Below are 16,535 nucleotides of genomic sequence, written 5' to 3'. Positions count from 1 at the left end.
CAGTGGTGGGGCTTTGGGGGCAGCCTTGACACACTGTGGGTGTTGAAACTCATTGACACTCTTCAAGGTGACAGAGGACCCCATGGAGCTTTTGTATAGACTCATATCTTTTGGTTTTTACACAGTAGAAGCTAAAACTGAGAACACTTCAAAAATACAGATTCACTCATATAACAATACTAAACTTACACACTGAGTGCGGAAATGAATGACATTTTCTAAAGTAAGCATTAGGCGGCATTGTTTGGCGTGGTTTAAAGCCTCTGGCCTCTGCTGTTGTCTGTCACGCCTTCTGCTGTGACAGGTCGTTGGAAGAAACTGCCTCCTTGGAAAAAAACTAACAAAAAGACAAATAATGGCTAAATGGCATGGCCAAATAGTTTTGATCTCACAGCCCCAGGCTCCCAGACCACTCACTGAACTCCACTTGTCTCCAAGAGACACCGCTGGAGAGGCGGAGCCTATCTGGTGGGGACAGAGTGTGCCTGTATTTCTGTTGTCCGCCAGGTGTCATGTCCCACATCCTGGGGGACACACCAGGAAACCAAAGCTCTGAGAAGTTACCTTGTCTTCTCAGAGCGAGAACCAATGGTCACTGAGGACTGGAGCCTGAACCAGCAGGCACAGGAGTGCGTTTTCTCAATCAAGCAGGTGTGCCTGTCCTTGTGCCCATCCCACAGATGAAAAGACTGAGGTTCACAGAGGGTGAGGCATTCGTTCAAAGTCATGATGCTTGAGTAAGTGGCCTGGCTGTGGACCTTCTCTCGAGGCCCTTCCTAGCTCAAGCCCCTCCGGGAGAGACTAGCTCTGGTGAGCACTCTGCATACCTCAGGTCATACAGGTGTGACAGGTAGGCAGTCAGGCTGGCTTCCCAGGGAGGAACCAGGGCTCTTGGTCTTGGGATAGCAGGTGTCAAGAGGGCCTCCTATGATGTCACCCAGAAGCACAGGAATGTGATGATCTCGAGTTCCTGCAGTCTGAGACTGTCTTGGGGTGCAGGAACTCTGATTTGGGGGCAGGGGATGGTCAGAGGCCAGTTTTGGAAGCTGTAGCGAGGCCACCAAGGAGAGGGCAGAGTGGTGGGGCTGGGAGTAGAGGCAGAGTACATTCCCCCCCCCCCCCCCCCGTGCCCAGTTCTCGGGTTAGCTGAAAAGTCCTGATCCTAGCCCCACCCAGGCAGGACTCTGTGGGTCAGTCTCAAGTGGTCATGGACAATGTGTCCTGTCTCTAGCTGGATTCTTGTCACACCCTCTTCTAAGAATGGGATGGGTAGACAACAAGGGGAAGAAGAGAAGGGCGTCTATTTGCCATGCCAGAATAACAATTTAAATGGGAAACTAGAAACTGAGGCCCTAAGTGGCCACAGGATGCTGTCAACTGAGAGAGGTTGGTAGCATCCAAGCTCTGAGGCTTCAGCAGGCTTTGGGGTGCCTAGCTGAGAGGATGTGGGTGATAACAGCCCTGTGTTCTCAATAGACGGGCTTTGAGGTATCAGCCCCCAGATTATTAGCAAGCGTTATGGCTTGAAAGCTCTCAGAAGGCTTCGGAATGCCAGGCAGGAGCAGTTCCGTGCTTTCTATGGGTTTGTTCTTCACAGATCTGCTGCCCCAGGGGCAGCCAGAGTGGCAGATCTTAAGGCTGGGGCCATGGGTCTCTGGAACAGGTCTTGGAGGTTAGAAGCAGTTGCAGCGATGAATAAATTCCTTTCTGTAGCCAAAATGCAGAGTCTTAGGGCCTGAGGCAGGAAAGAGGCCCCCTGCCTGTAGTCCCTGGCCCAGTCCTGGAGGCTGCCTTGAAGGAGCCCCTCCTGAGGCAGGAGGAGGGAGGGCAGGACAAGAAGCCAGTAGGAGACTGGAGAAACTCTCCACTGATTACTTCCAGTCAGGGCACAAGCCTGGGTGTTAGGGTTGTTTTCCTTACATGAAGAACCCAGGAACCCTGTGAAGACCTTTGCTCTGGGGGGCAGGGGGAGCAGGGAGTGCAGCAGGCTAAGGTCCTTCCTGGGCTGTTGAGCCCTGTCAATGCAGGCACCTACTCCGCATCCCTTAAGTGGACGTGCTAGGAATTTTGACACCTTCCAGGCATGGAAGGGACCCCAATGCCTCTCCTGCATCCCTTGGACCAGCCAGTACCTCTCCTACATCCCTTGGGCCACCCAGTACCTCTCCTGCATCCCTTGGGCCACTCAGTACCTCTCCTGCATCCCTTGGTCTACCCAGTACCTCTCCTGCATCCCTTGGGCCACCCAGTACCTCTCCTGCATCCCTTAGGCCACGCTCCACAAGAAGGGAGGAACTGGCACCATGGGTTATGGTCATGGTTAAGGCTCTTCTTGGCACCTACTCTCTAGCCCTGAGGCTACTCATGGTACAAGGGCCATACTCTTCCTGTAGGGTCTGTGGAACTGATTCTCATGACCAGTGAAACCAAACACTGTCGTCTTACTGCATTTCATCTATCTATCTATCTATCTATCTATCTATCTATCTATCTATCTATCTATCCATCCATCCATCCATCCATCCATCCATCCATCCATCCATCCATCCATCCATCATCTAGGAGTCAAGGTCTCACGAGGTCAAGGCCAGCCTCGAACTTGCTATGTAGCTCAGTCTGACCTTGAACTTCTGATTTTCCATCTTCCAAGTGCTGAGATTACAAGTGGATTCATTTTCACCTTTTCTTTTCTTCGAAGGAATATTTCAGTAGTTCTCAGTTTCTAACAGTTCAGAACGCAGCATGGCCCATTCATAACACCATCAACGAGGCATGGAACCAAATGTGTAGTGTGCGCCTACATGTAACACGCCCCACAGATAACACACACCCGGACAATAGCACACATGCTCACACACAAAAATGTGCACAAATGGACATTTGCATGCATAAAGATGCACAGACAGGCTCACATACATGAATACACAGGCACATACAGACATGCACAAAACAGATCCAGACCCACAGACACTCACAGACACACAGAGCACGCACACAGAGATGCACACATCAGAGGCATGTACAGGTGATACAGCCCCACATATCTGCTGTGTCTCCATGTAGACATATACTTTCCTGTCCTTTTCCCATCAATTGTCCTGGGATCCAGCCTTCCGGCACCCTGAGGCAGGTCCAGAGCATTTCCCACTGACGCTGGGATAGACTGGTTAGCAGGCTGGTGCTTGGAGGTCAGGGCATGGTGCACAGATGTGCGGGTACAGGCGAGCTGATACGCCGATTAGTTTTGTGTCAGCTGGACACAAACTAGAGTCATCTATGAAGAGGGAGCATCAGATGAGGAACTTCTGCCCTCAGACTGGCCTGGAGGCAAGTCTCTGGGGGCATTTTCTTGACTGATGATGGATGTGGGAGAGCACAGACTACTGTGGGTGGTGCCACCCTGAGCAGTTGGTCCTGGGTTGCATATACCAAGCAAGCAAAGCGAGTCAGTGAGGAGCAAGCCAGTAAGCAGCACCCCTCCATGGCCTCTGCGTCAGTTCCGGCCTCCGGGCTCCTTCTTTGAGTTCTGGCTCTGGTTTCCCTCCATAAATAGACTATACACTGTAAGCTGAAATAAAACCTTTCCTCCCAAGTTTCTTCTGGTCCTGGTGTTTTATCATGGCAGTGGAAAGCAAACCAAGATAGGAAGAGGGCAGAGCTGGGAGCTGAGAGTGGGGGTTGGAAGGAGGGGGATGATGAACAGACTCCGGTATCAGAAAAGCAGCCCACTCTGAACTCCACACATGCTCCCCGGCAGTGGTTCTCAACCTGTGGGACCGGACCAGCAGAAAACACGTCTTTCCGATGCTCTTAGGACCCTCCAATGATAAATTTATTTTCGTTGCTACTTCATAACTGCAAATTTGCTACTGAGTGGTGTCTCAGTTCCTAAGACCACCAGAAATAGGTGTTTTCTGATGGTCACAATCCACAGGTTGAGAATTGGAACTTCAAGGGAGGTCAAGGTGGAGACCAGCTTGGAAAAGAAAGGGGGTGCTGGGGGTGGGGAGCTCCAACCCCTGGCACTGGGCCAGAGACTGAGGAGGTCCTTTGGAGGTGCTGATCCTGTATGGCTTCAGGCACAGCTGTGAGAGATGACATGTCTAGCAGAAGCTGTATGCAGAAAGGATGTCACCAGAGTTATGGTCAGAGCCTAGACCCTGCCAGCCCCAACAAGGTGGGCTCAGACACCTGTCCTCATTGGCAATTAAAAAAAAAAAAAGAGCTGCAGGGTCCTAAGTCCAACTTCGGAGTCATGACCCAAGGCTTAGGCTGAAACAGGTGTACAGAGCTAAGCAGTGTGGACAAGGTGTCCCGCCCACGCCCCCTCAAGCAGCCTGACAAGCTGTCAGACCCTGAGAAATCTCTTAGCAGGAGACAAGCTCCACCTCTGGCTGCCTCCAGACTCCAGCCCAGCCTGAGACTCCTGGGGAAATTCCAGTTTCTAGGGGGTCCATTGTCTCAGTAGTTTGGTAGCTGAAGGGAGGGAGGGACACCCCTGTCTCGACTTAGAATATCTTCATTCCTGCCTGGACAGTTAGAGTTGGGAAGCCTCTGAGACATCCTCCCCCACACCCCCTGCAGTGTGACCTTTTTTTTTTTTTTTTTTTAAAGAGTGCTGGCCTAAGACCAGACATACCAGATTTGGTTCTAGCTTTGCTGGGCTCTCAAGAGGATGAGAGCCCACTTCCTTTCCTGGTCCTCAGTTTCCTCATCTGCAGGATGGGTATGTTTTGCCACTAAAAGTCAGCCTGTGGACTGAAGCCACACAGCGTGAGTGTGACCTGCCACTTCCTATGGCCCTGTAGACCCCCAGGAAATACATGCTACTGGATCTTGCTGGGCCTCTGCTTCCTCCAGCTCCATGCACCAGCTTGGTGGGCTTCAGAAGACTGAAGTGAAGAGGCTTGGCAGTGAGGAGGCTGTGCTGACGACTTACCAGTGAATGATACTAATCTGAGTGGTTCTCAGACTCCAGCCCACAGGTTACGGGGTGGGGTGCAGCCGCCTCTGTGGCTCCAGCTTTTTTTTTTTATGGGGCCTGGAAGATCATCTCTTGACCATCAGGACAGGATGTCCGGGCTAACTCAGCCTCTGCTCCCTCCCTCCCTCCTAATTTCCCAGGCCCTCCCTGCCCTCCCGACATCCTGCACTTGGAGTAATGAACATGGCTCAGGGGACCTGGCTGATTTGGGTCATCTGGAGTAGGGCCAGGGTAGGGGCCCTTAAACAGGGAAAGGGCAGGGTAATAGGTCATTGAGGAGGGTGGGGGACTGCCAGGGAGGGGTGCCCTGAGGAAGCCTGAGGCCATAAAGATCCAAAGGAGGAGACCTAAGGGCCACCTTAGGGTAAGTCAATCACTCTTCCAATTCAGTAGATGTTAAGTGAGCACCTACTGTGTGCAGGCACCGAGTGTGGCAGCAAGCAGCATTGGTGCCTTGTCCCTGCAGTGCTACTTTGGGTCCAACAGAAGGGGTCAACCTTTTGACACAGCATAGCCTCGTCACCTACAAAGTTCACACTTGAGAACTGTGCGATCGAATACAACAAGAAAAAACGAAACAGCAGACACGTAACCACAAGGGCAGATGGGACACACCTGGAAGAGTCAGCAGCTGGATCATGACGAGGCCATAAGCACCATGGAGGAGGGTGCTTTGAGTTTGCAAGTGGGTCAGGCTGGTCTGGGGAGCGCAGAGGTGGACTCGAGGATGTGGTTGATATATTGTGCACCCCAATAAACTTATCTGGGGGTCAGAGAACAGAACAGCCACAATATTAAACATAGAGGTTAGGCAGTGGTAGCACATGCTTTTAATCCTAGCATTCCAGAGGCAGAGATCCACCTGGATCTCTGTGAAACAGCCAGGCATGGTGACTCACGCCTTTAATCCCAGGAAGTGATGGCAGGGGGAATAAAGGTATACAAGGCATGAGGACCAGGAACCAGAGGCTGGTTAAGCTTTTAGGCTTTTAGCAGCAGTTCAGCTGAGATTCATTCCGGATGAGGACTCAGAGGCTTCCAGTCTGAGGAAATGAGATCGGGCCGAGGAATTGGCAAGGTGAGGTTAGCTGTGGCTGGTTCTGTTCCTCTGATCTTTCAGTGCTCGTTCACCCCAATATCTGGCTCCCATTTTTTTTATTTAATAAGACCCTTTAAGATTTGTGCTACACGAGGACGTAGCATGTCCCACGGTGAGAGTCCAAACAGTGACCAGGAACTGTCTGGGTGAAGAGGGGGGAGAGTTGTTCCATGTGGAGGAAGTAGCCGGTGCCGGGGGCAGGAGGGGCTGGAAGCATCTGGCCCTAGGTATCTCCCCATGGGTAGCAGCCTTTCTATGGAACTCGATGTTCATTTGCAGATAAGACAGGATAGTGGTTGAGGTGGTTTGAATAGGAATGGCCCCCATAGACTCATGTGTTGGAAGGCTTAACCCCTAGGGAATGGCACTGTTAGGAGGCGTGGCTTTGTTGGAGGAAGTGTGTCACTGTAGGGGCGGGCTGTGAGGTCTCCTATGCCCAAGCTACACCCAGTGTGGCTCACAGTCTCCTGCTGCTGCCTGTGGATCAGGATGTAGAACTCTCAGCTCCTTCTCCAGCACCGCGTCTGCCTGCACGCCATCATGCTTCTCTCCATGACAATAACGGACCAAACCTCTAATACTGTAAGCCAGCCCAATGAAATGTTTTCCTTTCTAAGAGTTGCTGTGGTCATGGTGTCTCTTCATAGCAATAGAAACTCTAACTAAGACAGTGGTTAAAGGCACAAGTTGTGGTGTTTCCAATTCAACCACCATCCCGACTAGGTACTGGGCCTTCCTTTGCTTCTGTTTCCGTAGGCTACAGTACCTGTAAAGAGTGTGTGCTGGAATTGAGTGTCTTCACCTGTAAAACATAAAAAAAAAAAGAAAGAAAAAAGAAAAAAAAAGAAGGGACGTCAGGGTTGTGTATTTGTGGGTTATGATGTGTCCTCATATCCAGGCATTGTAGAGGGGTGGGTAAAATCCAGAAACTCAGGAGTGTGGTATGTAAGAAGGAAGGCCAAGAGGGTTCTGGGAAGGAGACAGAGGCCTCGGGGAGGAGGCGTTAGGGGGTAGAGTGGACAGGGAGGGGAATCTGAGGAATTTCCCTATAGAAGGCAGTGTCTAGGCCCTACTTTGGGTGGAACCGAATGCGCTCTGTGGGAAGGCCCTTGCATCTGTCCTCACCGAGGCCATCTTCGTCCTTCTTTGGAGACGGCAGAGTGACAGTGGAGTGGAGGACTGGCGGATGAGGCTGCCCGGTATGTATGGCACATAGAACCTGGGGACCAACTGAGACTGGCTGGGCCAGAGTCCAGTTGCTCATCAGAGTGTTTTTGAACCCCATGTTCCTTTGTGTCCAGTCGACCACCTGGGCACAGGTTTCCCTGAGCATCAGTGGGAAGAAGGGCAGAGTGGGGGTGGGGTGTTTTTGCCTTGGAGATCCGCTCTGGGCGGCTGTCCTTGGCTCTTTGCCTGTTGCTGTGGCATCAGCAGGTGCCAGGAAGGACAGGCTATGTTTCTCAGAGCCCAGTCCCCCCAAGGCTCGGAACAGCAGAGCTCTGTTGCTGCAGAGATAAGGGACTCCAAGAGCAGGCACAGCTGTGCAGCCGTGAGTGGGCGTGAGGGCGGTGTAGTTCCAGGTGGCCTAGGGCTCTGCTTGATGGTGGTATTACCACCTGATTGCCCTGCCTCTTCTCTGGTTCTGCCCTGCCTCTCCTAGCCCAGAATCCTAGACTAGATTTGGGAGGCGGTGACTGAGCCAGGTAAATGGAGCCAGCCAAGAAGATACTAGAGAAGGCGTGCGGTCTTTATCTAGACGGAGTCTTGGGACCTGTAAGCATCTTCGTCTTTCACATCCTTTCTGCATCTCCTACCTCAGTCTCCGCATCTTGATCCATGTTTCCCGTTCATACATCTCCTGGGTCTCCCAGGTAATCTTCTTAGACCGCACTGGAAGAGGACCTGTTCCTTGCTACAGCTGCGGAGAGTGGAGGGTGGAGACCAGAGGCTCATCCCTTTTCGGGGATCTTTGGGGGATGGGAAGGGATGGCTTTTAGAGTGTGGAGAACCACAAGAGGACTCTTCAGAGTTCAGACGGAGCTCAGGACCTGAGGTCCTTCTCACCTCCAGCGCTTAAAGTTCACAGCGCTAACATTTTACAGCATTTTTATGACCCTCTGGCGCCCTCCAGTGGCCAGCTAGGAAGTTGTGGCCCTTTCAAGAGGAAGTAAAAGTGGGCAGCTGCTGAGCCAGCTTCCCCCTGGCTATCATTAATTATGTGGGGGAAAGTGAGCATAATCGGGTACTTAGATGTAGGTTGTTCATTAAAAGCTCCTGGGGGTGGCAAGGACAGAGCCTCAGTGGCTTCAGTTCTTTTTCCCAGTCCTAACTAGAGTTCATTCAGCCTACATGGTCAACCTGTGTGGGGCTGGACTGAAGTCCACCTAGGTGGCCAGAGCCAGTGCGGCGCCCTGAATTTGGCTCAGTGGGAAGGGCCCTGGATGGGCAGTCAGTGACTGGGGCACATCTATCCTCTTTACTGCGATTGGTTGGTTGGCATTTCTGGTACTTCCTTTTAACCCATCAGGGCCTGTACTATGAGCACTCGGGAGGCAGAGCCAGGCGGATCTCTGTGAGTTCGAGGCCAGCCTGGGCTACTGAGTGAGTTCCAGGACAGACTCCAAAGCTACACAGAGAAACCCTGTCTCGAAAAACCAAACCAAAACAAAACGAAACAAAACAAAAAATGTTCACTTCCTGGACACACAGGGTCTGTCTGTCCATCCCCTACAGCCAGCCTACTGTTGCCCCTCTATGTCAAGCTGGCGGGGCAGGCAGTCACTCTTCTATGGCAAACTATGTAGTGTTGGGTTTCATGGGAGCCTTCACATGATTTGACACCCCAAGGCTCTACTCCCCCCGACCACACCGTCTCATGCCAGCACCCTTCTGGAGATCTGGAGTAGAGGCGTCTCTATGCCTGCTTTATTTACTCTTGCATTTCCAAGTCACTGGCACCCAAGGAAGAAAGTGGGAATGATCTTCCACTCCCCTCGCTCTTCTGTCTCCCCCCACAACTGCCAAAGCCCCCCTTGCCAATCTGTCCAGGTCTCAACAAAGGTGAAACAGAATCTGAGAGAAAAATAGTAATTTAAAAAAAGGCAGGGTTCTCTCTCACAGGCGGTGGCTGTGAATACAAGCAGAGGTCCAAGCAGCCAACTCTCTGCTTCACCCTGTAGTGACACCTTCCAGGGTGTCTGCTCTGTACCCAGGCTCAGCTCTGTCCTCACTCAGGTGTGCCCAGGTGTTTGACCTCTCTGTGGCTCACTGTTGTTGTCTGTAAAATGGACTAGTCATAACGAGTGGACCAAGCTCTGAGGTGTGATGTAAATATCTTGCCTGGGTTTGTATGCGGCATGCAGGGAAATGGGGGGGGGGGACTTTTTATTGATTTCCTACAATGTGTCAGATTCTACCTGACATGCATAGGATCTCATAACATTCATACATACACACATACATACATGCATGCATACATACATACATACATACATACATACATACATACATACAATATAACCTTAAATTGGCCATGCTACTCCCAGTTCACAGAAAAGGGGGCCTAGACAGGTAAATGACAATTCTGTTAAAGGGCTGGCAGAATGATTTGAACTCAGATCTGATTGCATCCAAAGGCTTTGGGTATATCTAGAACATAGATGGAGTGGAGGCAGAACATGCCGAAGGTTGGGAGTCAAGAAGGCAGTAAGTCCTATGGCTCTGAAGAGTGTGGATGGGAGAGAGGGGCCAGGCCGCAAGGACAGGGCTTAGGGGAGACTCGGGGCTTGTGAGGTCTTGGTAATACCCTGTTTCCTTGCAAAGCAGGGCTTCGACTGAAGCCTTGACTGGTCCACAGATCAGGGCAAGGAAGCCTAGAATGGCCATCAGGAGGCTGTCAGGGCTGGCCACCGTCTCCAGGGCGCACTTGGGAAGAATCCAAGGCCCAGGCTTGAGCTTTACAAGAAAACAGGACCTTGGAAGCAGAAGCTGGAAGAACCCCCAAGATGGTACCGAGTTGCCATCATGCTACTGCACCAGGCTCCGGAGGGTCTGGCGGTGCTCTGGGTTCAGCAGGTGGACAGTCAACAGATTACACAGGGAAGGAGAATCTAGGGGGGCAGGTCACGCAAGCTCAAGCCTAGATCCTGAGTCTACCAGCCTCCCCTCTGTGGTTTACAATCCAATCAAAGCAGGATCCCCTCCTTTTGGAAAAGCAGAGTGCCTCTTCCTCTTTTGGAAAAGCAGAGTGAGCCTTGTGCCTCTTCCTCACTTGCAACTAGTGTTAAAACTGAAAGGAACCGGTTTTCAGAACTGCAGAGGCATGGGAAAGGAGACAGTGCCCTCTTGTGGCAATTGCTTGATACTGCAACGCAGAAGCTGGAAGATCAAATAAGCCCCAAATGGTAGCCACAGGTTGCCCACTTGACAGAACAACGCTGGGGCTCCTGTGATGGGTCAGGCCCCCTTTCGCATGCAGCATCTAGGAGCAGAGGGTAGGGATCGCAGAGAAGTTGCCTTTGTGACTCGCCACAATGAGTGTGATTCTCTCTGGAGGTACTTGGGGTCACAGGCAACCAATGCGAGCAGCCAAGGGCACATGCTGGGCTCCTGGCATGGGCCAGCCCTGTGTCAGCATCCCAGGGTGTGAGATGAACAGGACATGGCCCATGCCCTCCACCCTCAATGCGGGAGGCAGAGAAGGAAGGAACAAAGATGCCTCTTGTCACGGTGGGGGCACACAGTGTGGCCACTGTCATGTCTCCCTCAGGCGGAGTTTCCCAGCATTCCTGGGTTCTCTTCTCACCTACGAAGTCTTTTCTTCCAACCTATGGGTGCTACTACTGCACACTTACAGTTATAGTGCCAGGATGGTGGTTGAGGTGATCAGGGGTCATAGCTGGACAGAATGTTTGTTTTCTTCCTTCCCTGGGAAGCTTGCACGGTGCCTTCTGGTTTGCAGGGAGGCAGCTTGCAGGTCAGACCCTGCAAGGGTCTCTGGGTCCTATGTCCAAACATCAAGGCGTCTTCAGCAATAGGGGTCCTCTTCCACCTCTGGAGGGTGACCAGGGACAACGGTGGTAGCCGATAAAGTTGTGTGAGTCTCTCGGACAACCCTGACCAACAGTTCCAAAGAGCGCTTCTTGTGCCTGGTGTTTTGGTTTTTGTTAGACGGTCTGTGGCTTTTGTGGGTGCATTATCAGCTCAGATGGGAAAACTTCATTTAAACACACACACACACACACACACACACACACACACACACACACACGGTGTGTATATATGCTTAGATGTATTTGTATTTTTAGGCAGATAGTTAATAGTATGACTCCTTATGACTTTTTCTGGCATCCTTATTGTTATTTTACCCTCCTCTTTCCTTCTTTATTTATGTCCTTCTTCTCCAAGTGAAGCCCTCCTGTTTTGTCCATTTTTCCCTTCAGATCCCTCATAACCTGCTGTTCCTCTCTCTGTGGCTGCCCTCCCCTCCTGCGATGGTCCCTTTTTGCTTTTCTGATTTCTGGAGCTCTTGAAGAAATTAAAATGGCTAAGATGTTCATTGTCCCTAGCAACTAGGGACATGCAAATCAAAACCACTTTAAGATTTCATCTCATCCTATTCAGAATGGCAAAGGTCGCTAAAACAACTGACCACAAATGCTGGAGGTGATGTGGGGGGGTGGGAAAGGGAACCCTTATTCACCATTAGGAGGATTGCAAACCAGTCCACCCACTCTGGAAACCAGTGTGGAGAATCCTCAAAAAGCTGAAAATAAATCTACCCTCTGACCCAGCTCCACCTCTCCTTAGTGTATGCCCAAAGGACTCAATATCCCACTCCACAGGTACTTGTTCAGCCATGTCCATTACCATTGCTAGCAAGTGGGATCAACCTACATGTCCTTCACCTGACGAATGGATAATGGAAATGTGGTCCATATACACTAAGGAATGCTATTTAGCTATAAAGAAAAATAAAATTGTGAAATTTGCATGGATGGAATTAGATGGATTTAGATGCAATTGGAAAAGACCATTTTGAGAGAGGTAACTCAGACCCAGAAAGACAAATGTCACATGGTTCTCTCTTATCTGAGGGTCCTAGCTTCAAATCTTCAGATGTGTGCATACAACCTGGAGTAACTTTAGAAACCAGGAGAGGAACAATTTTTAAAAAATTTATATTTCATATGTATGAGTGTTTTGCCTGCATGCATATATGTGTTCCATGTATGTGCCTAGTGCTAATAGAAGTGAGAAGAAGGCTTCAGAAGTCCCAGATCTGGAGTTGTGGGTGACTGTGAGGCACCATGTGGTTGCTGAGAATCAAACCCAGGTTCTCTGCAAGAGCAGTCAGTGCTCTTAACTGCTGAGCCATCTCTCCAGCCCTATCTCCATGGATTTCTGTCTTCAGGGATCCCTGCAGGGAATCTGACCCTGCTACACATTATCTGGTCTCGCAGACTTTTCTCAAAATATCTTGATGGAAGCCTCCATGACTCGATAACTCCTGCATTCTGCATGTATGTAAAATGTAGATGATGTCAAGTTCTGTCACCAGCTCAAGCAGTAGCTGGGCCCCCTTGGAGCATGGCTTCAGTGGCTTTTGAGTGTGTGGACAGCTGAGCCTGGGAAACAGAATCCTGGGTGGTCCTGTGTGAGCAGAAGCCCACGTGGGCACTCTTCTTTGTTTTTTAATAAAGTATCTTTGGAATTGTCATTTAAATTATTCTTAAAATTTTTGTTTGGGGGACTGTAGAGATGGTTCAAGGGCTAAAATCACTGGCTATTCTTCCAGAGGAGCAAGGTTCAACCTATAGCGCCCAGAGGCCTTCTCACAACCATCTGGTTCCAGGAGATCAGACGCCCTCTTCTGGCCTCTTTAGGTAAATGGATGGAATTAAAAAATACACACTGAGTAAGGTAATCCAGACCTAGAAAGGCAAATGTCACACAGTTCACAGGCATACATGCTGGCAAAACACCCACACATATAAAAAAGAAATAAAGATCTTACATTTTTTACTTTTTGAGATTAAAATATAACTGCGTCATTTCTCCTTTCCCTTTCCTCTGTACAACCCCTCCCATGGACGCCCCTTTTTCTCTCTTTCACATTCAGAGCCTCTGACCTCACTTTTACTTAATTGCTGTAACACACATGTATCCCTAAATATATAAAAGTATACAAATGCAACCTTCTCAGTCCATATGGTGCTGCTGGTATGTATATGATTTCAGGGCTGACCACGTGGTACTGGAGAACCAGCTGAGGGACTCTTCCCTGAGGAAGAGTCCCTCTCCTGCTCTCAGCATTCCTTCGTTGCCTGGAGTTCTTCACCTAGGGTTGGAGCCCATGAAACTTCTCCCTTCCATGTTAGCAAGTCCGTTGTTGTTGTCTTTGCTCAGGTTTCATACGTGTTGCTTTTTAAAAAGTGATTTTTAAAAAAAAACACCTTGCAGTATAGATACATAACCTACCACTTTCAAATTCTGCTAATATTTTATCAGTCTGAGTGAAATTGAGAGATGTTACCCTTTTTAGGACTCTTTATCCTCTCCCATTTAGAATATAATTCTTTAAAACTTGATGTAGGAGGTCCCAGTCGACTGTGGGCGGAGGGAACCTCACCTATTTCAGGGTTTGTCTGTCTGTGATTCCCCTTCCCGCACTACAGTCCTGTTTCTTGATGGTTAGAGTTAGAGATTACTCAGTCATCTTCTGCTATATGGATGAGAATTGTAGCCGGAAGTTTCTCCAGGGCCTTGTCCAGCAGTCCAGACAAATCTCTCTCACCTGAGGTCCCACAGCTGCTTATAAAATAATTACTCAGAGGCTTATATTAATTACAAACCATATGGCCTATGGCAGGCTTCTTGCTAGCTAGCTCTTTCATCTTAGATTAACCCATTCCTATAAATCTATATATTGACACATGGCCGTGGCATTACCAGTCTGCTGACGGGCTCGAGTCTCTCCCGACTCTGCCCTTCTTCTCTCTGCATCTCTGCTTGGATTTCTTAGCTTCTGCCTGGCTGTAAGCTTTCTTGCCATAGACTAAAACAGCTTTATTTATTATCCAATGGGAGCCACACATATTCACAACATACACAAAGATATCCCACAGCACTTCCTTCCCTTTTTCTGTCTAATCAAAAAGGAAGGTTTTCATTCTAACATAGTAAAATTATATATAACAAAATAGTTATCAAGTAAGAATTATAGTTATAATATCTAGTCTATTTGTGTTTGGCAAAATTAAAGAAAATATTCTATCATCTATCCTATTTTTTGTGAGTCTAAAATTTCATATCTAATTTACCTTTTATCATGACTAAGGAAAACTATAACTATCTAGTCTTCAACTCCATCAAAGACCCCAGGAGGATATAATATGACCTGAGTAAACAGGAAGTACATTGCAAGCAACTTAGAATTTCCATCCAAAACCTGAGGAAACTTTAAAAAATGATTCTAAAACAAAGCTAAAAACAGCTTCCTAGTTGTGTCTTTCAGGCAATCCATGATACAGAGACACCGCAGTGTGTGGGCTTGACTTACAGCATAGTGGATTCCCACTGTGGTACACAGAGGTGTCTCCAAGCCAGCACACAGCACGGTAGATTTAGCTTTTGTTAGTATAGACAAAAAAAAAAAAAAGTTTCTGGGCTACATGATGCTTGTTGGAGGCACAGACCCACTGCTTCCAGGAGTTGGCAGTAGGCATACCTCCGCCATGTTGGGAAGTTGAGGTGGGCGGAGTCAGCAGCCAAGGCTGTTGCCTTGGTCCTAGCCATGCAGCTTAGCAGTTTAAAATCTCTCCTGGTCCGAGAAGGATTGTAGATTCACAATAAGACAGAGTCAGATGGAATAAAACTCTAAATGGTGTGTGTAAAAATGTACGTAGGCTTGGAAGAGAGAGGAAAAGGAGTACATGCAGTTATATAAAGAAATAGTTTTAAAAAATAAAGTCTTTAAAGAGACAGTAAAAGTAATATAAAAGTTAAGCCATGTAAAGATGGAAATTACACAGAGTCTGGATTGTGTTGTCTTTGGGATTTTTAACTGGAGAGAGACATTTGATTGTAAAGGCTGCTGAGTTAAACCAATATATATATTTTAAAGGTATCTTGACTTCAAAATTTGGATCTAAGGATATGTTGCTTTGGAAAGGAGGCTCTGCTTTTGTTTCTATGGGAAGCAAGAGGCTGTGGATTTGTTCCAGGTTAAGATGGATCAGATTTGATCAAGCAAGACCTCCTGAACCTTGACAGATGGTATCTATCATGGTCTTCCCAGGACTTTACCATTGTCTCAAATTCTCTCAGGATCCCCGTAAGATTGCCAGTGCCTCCAATCAGCAGAAAGTAGTATGAGAAGCTACGCCCAAATTCCCAAAATAATGTTTATAAATGCTTATTTTTATTTAAAGCAGGTTGATTATAAATGCAATCTCTTTCTAAAGAAGAAAAGGGGATGTAGATATGATAGGATGAAAGGATAGATTATTGAATCTACTTTTAAAGAGCAACAACTTGTTTGAAATACTTTAAAATGCTATGGATTTTTGTTTGTTGATACAAATTTAAAGTTAATTTTATTATACTATATATATTTCTACTCTTGTTTAAGGCATTATGTTTATACAACTCATTTAAAATTGTAATACATAATTAAGAAATGCAGATTAATAATTAAACTTCAAACATTTCAAAGACCTATAGAATATGGTATTTAAAATGTCTTAAGAACTTAGACTTTTTTGGACATTGAGACATATCTGCTCCTGGCAGCACCAATCTACTTCAGAGAAGATGATGGGCATTGAAGAAACTCGATATGGAGTTCTTTATGGCAAAAGTTAGCCCATTTTGGCAAGAAACTGCTCTTGCCTGGACTGCTTGACAGTATGTTGTATAAACTGGACATGCAGGACCCATAGGAAGATAACCACTGGGCTTTGCAAGGCTAGATGGTCCTTCAGATTCCTGCTTCACAGAAGAAACTGCCAGACATTCTACAGGACACAGGGAGAAGCAACTTTGCCAGAATGGGTGAAATCGTCCTTAAAATTTCCTGCTTCACTGAAAGCTATGCCAGAGAATCTAGGCCTGTAGGCTGAAGGTAGATCCCCAAACATTACAGAGGAACTTTGGATGACTATTCAGGCAGCCAGATGTCTCTGTCATTTCTAGAATTATGGAAGTTGCTTGCAATGCACTTCCTGTTTACTCAGGTAATATTATATCCTTCTGGGTCTTTGATGGAGTTGAAGACTAGATAGTTATAATTATAGTTTTTCTTAGTTATGATAAAAGGTAAATTAGATATGAAATTTTAGACTCACAAAAATAGGATATATGATAGATTTTCTTTAATTTTGCCAAATACAAATAAACTAGATATTGTAACTGTACTTCTTGCTTGATAACTATTTTGTTATTTTGTTATAT

This window comes from Peromyscus californicus, unplaced genomic scaffold (genome assembly GCF_007827085.1).
Source record: "Peromyscus californicus insignis strain IS unplaced genomic scaffold, ASM782708v3 Scaffold_21__1_contigs__length_65335640, whole genome shotgun sequence".
Lineage (NCBI taxonomy): Eukaryota > Metazoa > Chordata > Mammalia > Rodentia > Cricetidae > Peromyscus > Peromyscus californicus.
The sequence above is the reverse complement of the archived record's forward strand: the minus strand, read 5'-3'. Positions refer to the sequence as shown.